Source organism: Bactrocera oleae, chromosome X, assembly GCF_042242935.1.
Source record: "Bactrocera oleae isolate idBacOlea1 chromosome X, idBacOlea1, whole genome shotgun sequence".
In the NCBI taxonomy this organism is placed as follows: Eukaryota; Metazoa; Arthropoda; class Insecta; order Diptera; family Tephritidae; genus Bactrocera; species Bactrocera oleae.
Window position 1 is genome coordinate 35223484 of NC_091541.1, and position 5792 is coordinate 35229275.

Consider the following 5792-nt stretch of genomic DNA (forward strand, 5'->3'; position numbering starts at 1 on the left):
TACATCCTTCGGCAGCCTCGCTAAATCAATTTTGTTAATTACTTGCCTATGCATTCACTCACAATTCGTTTCCAAAATTGATTATTGTTTCATATCAAATTTCTATAAATACGACTTTAGGCCATGATCCGATTTTGACTGCCTTCTGTCGGATTTATAGCTCAAACAGTCACCGATATTTCTCCCTTCCGTACTTACCGACTGTATCAAACCAAATTAGTCAAAAGTTATGCCCGTAGTTGCAACGTAGAAATCAGTTGTTCTCGTTTGTTTTCAATTCACTGTGATTTTGAGTTATTTCTAGAATATTTTAAATATATTCAAGTTCATTTTTTAATTACTACAAAATATCGATTTTGGCAACCCTGCGTTGCAAGACAATTGCTCTCTCACTCTCAGCTCACTCGTTTCTACGGAAAAAATCCAATATTCGCGGATATCCTACCTTACGATCTGTGGAGGCGGACGGTAGAAGCGGTGGTGACTGTTCATTTACATTGCGCTCTCATAAGATAGATCGTATCAGCTGATTCGGTCCCCGGTTTTGCGTCGGTGACTGTTTGTGCCATTACGATAGGACAAAGTAACAGTGAAATCAGTCTGCAATCAGCATTTGACTGAATAGGTTGGTGCGAACCGAGGTGCACATTTTATGTATGAAATTTTTCTAATTCTTACTTGATAAAATATCATATAGTACCTTTTATTAAATACCAAATAGTCCAACTATAATGTAATTGCCACTCAACCTGAAATAATAATAATAGACCCGCTCATTTGACTGACTGGCAAACAGATTGATTATTTTTGATCGCTGATTATTTTTGTCACACAGTAAACGCAACAAATGTCTAATAATTTTAATAGGGTCGTTCTATGACACAATAACTTAAAGAACAGCAGCTTCGATTTTTTTTACTTATCAGCAGCTTCGATTTTTTTACTTATAGCGTATTTATGCAATTTTGGATAGTAAACGAAAACCGGTGCCAAAAACTAAGAAGAACAGTTAACATTATACGTGACTCAAAACGTCACTTCGCTAATCAATTCATCAACACAAAGTCAATCATATAGTAGTCGAAATGTCCTCAGTGAGCTCATGAGAGCGCATGAACTCAAACAAATAAATAACACAAAACAAAGGAATCTCTGCATTGCATAGATACGACGAAAAATTTTAAAGCAAAGTTTCTGTAACAATAAGGTTCGTGTTTGGTCGGACCAGAAAGGGGGCCTGCACTATGAAAACAGTATTAGTTCAACGCATTAAAATGGGTTTACAAGATTTGGATATTTTCGGATACAATTAACAATTTTTGATTACTCCTTTGCTCCTTTCGATGCAGAACGCTTATAAAATTTTACGCTTCTTCACATTTAGCGGCCCATAATCGAGAGATTGGTATAGTGGGAATTTCATTCGATTAAATTTATTTTACAGTAAAAGGGGAAATAACTGGTCCATTCTTTTATTGCTCTACAATTGTGGGCGTACATATAATATTTCTGAAGAATATATAAATGGTAATAACATAATAATATTCACAAAAATATAGTGTTATTATTATCTTCATATATCCTACATAAAAAAGACATAACTTTATGAAAATGTGCATTGTAAAATGAAAATGAAATTATTACATATGTATTAAAGCTTGATAAGCAAAGATATGTTTAAATATAGAAAGCCAATAATGTTGTATGATATATTAAATAGGAAAATAAAATCATTAATTAGAAAATGGAAGCAAATAGAAAATTTTATGAACTCAATAAATCATTTAAAATGAGAAGTGAGATACAAATGCATCACATACGCTTGGATGAACGCAACCAATAACCATATGCAAAATTTCACTAATAAATCAATAACTCTTTAAAAACAAAAGTGCCTAAAATAATTCAGCAAATTCGCAATTTTTTATGATACTTAAAACTTTTATGAATATTTGTCAGTTTTTAGAATAATAGATAGAATAAAATAAACCGCAATGGAAATCCACAATACCATGTGTAAAATTCGACCATGTTTAGTCTGAAGTCTAATATAGTATTGAAAAAGTATGGAAAGTTTTTATAACCTTAACGATTACTTAAGGGTATAGAAAACTTGGCACAAGGTAATATGTATCAAGTGCATATGTATGTATACATAAATAAATATTTGTATGCAGGCGATGTATATATATAAATATAAATATATATATATATTTGCATGTATTTAATTAGACTGTCTTCAACAGCAAATATTTTTTAAAATTGAAATGAAACATTAACACATAAGTCAATATCTAAAAAGGTTTATGGAATTTACGGACATATACACATATAAATACCTAAATTCTTATGGGCGTAATAATAACATATAATATATTGTGCTAGTGAAATAATATTTATGGTATTATGGTCTATTACATAGGACTTGTTTTCTCTGAAAGTAATTTTTAAATACTCAGTAATATAATATGAATTAAATAATAATATTTTACAGGTTTACAAATCAAACTTATATGGTTACAAAAAATGCTTATGTACTAGCAAGTGCATAAGACAATAAAATATTTACTTATTATAAAATATATTAAAATATTAAGCAAACTTGTTTAAGAAATAGCAGTGAATTTATTTTTGGATATACATACTTTCAATTCAATATATTTATTTGCAAAAGATAAGTTATACTTTTGTTTGGCCACCAAAATTGTTTTGAGCACTTCAGATTGCAAGGCACATAAATTTGTATTTTTATTTTTTAAGATTTAGATATTTTTTAAATTAAGACGATGTTATAAAAAGGTTATTATATGTCCATAAATACTTATTACTTACTTGAATATTGTGGAAATGTTGAATAAATTAGTTTTGTGAAGATTTTATATTAAATGTACTATAATAAGATTTCTTAATGACTAGTAATCGAATTATTCAATAATGACTTCAAAATTCACTAATATGGAGTATGGAATTCATATGTTTTGCTAATCAAGCATTTTTCAAACTATGCTCTGGAATTCAATTAGTAATAATATCATATAAAAGTTTTTTTTTTATTGTACTAATAAACAATTTAAAGTTAAATAAAAGCGTTTCAGCGAATTTAACAAATAGTTATGTTTAGTTTTCAATGCGAAAGCATTGCCTCGGGATTAAAGAGCTTTGGTAAGTAGATATAGCCGCCCAAGTGGATTAAATATATATAAATAACTACACATTTCAGTTATCTCAGCTAAATTAAATAGCAAATTTGCGCATTTCCAGATAACACTATGGCGAGGAAGTGGCTAACAGCCCCCCTGTAATGTTTTGAATCTACTAATAACGCAGTAATGATAAATATAGAAACACGGTTGATATATGCACAGTAATACTATAATACGAAAAAGATATAATGAAAACAAGAAAAAACTTTAACTTTGGTTGCGCCAAACCAGAATACCCTTCGCAAATAAAAAAGTTTTCATACAAGAAATTGATTTTGGTGAGTCTGTTATACTAAAGTGATCCAATCTAAAAAGATTTTCCGGAGATTGTACCGTTGCCTGGAATAATATTCTATATAATAAGATTTTTATCATTCAGTTTGTATGGCAGCTATATGCTATTGTGGCCTGATATCGGCGGTTCCGACAAATGAGCAGCTTCTTGGAGAGAAAGGAATGTGTGCAAAATTTCATATCAATATCTCAAAAACTGATGAACTAGTGGGCGTATATACAGACTGACAGACGGACATAGCGAAATTGATTCGGCTTGTCACGCTGATGATTTATATACACATTTTATAGGGTCCCCGATGTTTCCTTCTGGGTGTTACAAACTTCGCTACACTGTTCAGGGCATAAATAGTCACTCCTATTTATATTATCCATTACAACCTGAATATATATTTCTTCAAAAAAGTTTGCAAACTAATCCATATTTTGATAATATCGAAACTTAATTTTTTTCTGTTTGAAAATGGAAACAAGTAAGGGAGCATCAACAAACACATTTTATTTAATGACAAGTGTGCAAGTGTGCACTATAAAATCGGATAACCAAGTAAATAATTCCTTAAATGCGGCAAACTTTGCAGTTGATATTTCATAAAGTGAGTGAGATACATTTGTATGTACATTGTTCATTAAATACATGTATATAATATATTTGAATCTAAGCAATTTCATCACCAAATTTAGTCAACAATTAATAACATTCTTTTAAGTTTCTATAAGTATCCGTCTGATTATTCAATAAATTTTGCACGGCCTACTGATTTTAAAATACTTTAAATTGTTTCTATAGAGATAATATCACATCTCGAAGCAATCAAGCATTTCTTTTGAAAAAAAATTTAAGGAAATTCATGAACATAAAGCAAATGTATAGCTAACAATCCAAATACTTCATTAATAAATCTTAATTATTTTATTGTACAAAACAATTAAGTCAAACACTGTAAGTGAAAGTTTGGATATACATTTTCTGTACGATATTTTTTAAACACGAAAACTTCAACACTTTTTTTTCTTATCAAAGAGAGCTCCGTCCTAAGTTGACCCATCCCTTTTAATTGAGCATAAAAGTTAATAAATCTGAAGGAAAGTCTTCTTTCCTCCTAAATAAATATTACAATACAAAGTAAACTTCTGTTATTTTTGCAACCGACAACGTATCGGTTATGTGATATTGCTTCGGGGATTAGAATCGATTATTACGAGTAAATAAGCGACCGAGAAACCTATGAACTGTAATTTTTTCTGTTGATAAAAGAGAATTCTGATCTTGTTGCTCAGATGAAAGGGCGGCATTCCGGTATCGTAACATCATTTGTCTTGCTTATCTACATGTGAGCACATATTATATATGTATGTACATATACTTGTTTTGTTATTCGAAATGTAGCCTTATCAATGAACTGCCTCCTTAATTGAAATCGGCAACCAAGCAAATTAATTTAAAATTAATCTGTTACTTAATTCCCTCTTTCTTAACTTATATTTCCTTCTTGTAAGTAGTAACATATGTACATAAATGCAAACACTACCTGATTTTTGTTTATAAGTAATTTCTAGATTAGTGTCCAGTAGTCCCGAAAATTGTTTCTGTTAACTATTGTTAACTTATATAGAAACAGCATGTAGTTAACTAATAAATATTTGTATATGAAAGTTTAACGCTTTAAGCAGGCTGTTTTGGACCATAATTGCTTAGTTAACAAAGCATGTACTGATGCCAAATTCTGTTTCTGGACCATATCAAAAAAGCCTTTTCTAATAGCTCTTGGCAGGCAATGGTAAACCTCCTAAATTTTCTTCAGTGGTGTAAGAGCGAATTGCAAACGTATCAATGGCACGTATGGTTAAAGTTCCTCAGTGGCGGATCCAAAATTTCTTTCTGGGGGTTTTTCCTTCCAACATATTTCAGATATTGATGTTACTTTGTAAATTCTTCTGAATTTGAATTAAAATCTCCGATTTAGGAGGACACCCAAAACCCCCCGTTGATCCGCCACAGAAGTTCCTACATGTAATACATAGTTCTTATGATAAATGCATCCTAAAGCTATGTAAGGAAATTCTTAGAATATGGTCGTGTTAAATTTCAATAAAATACCATGAACTGTATTAACATGAAAATAACTTGACAATAAAAAAATTGTTATTTATTATATATCGACAAGTTTTTTAATATATGTTGTAAATTCAAGCTGGTGTCATAAATAAATAAACACTCTTATTTAAGCTAGAGTGCAAACATTGATTAGAAATGGTTTCAAAAAAGCAAATACATTGGCATTTTAAACTACA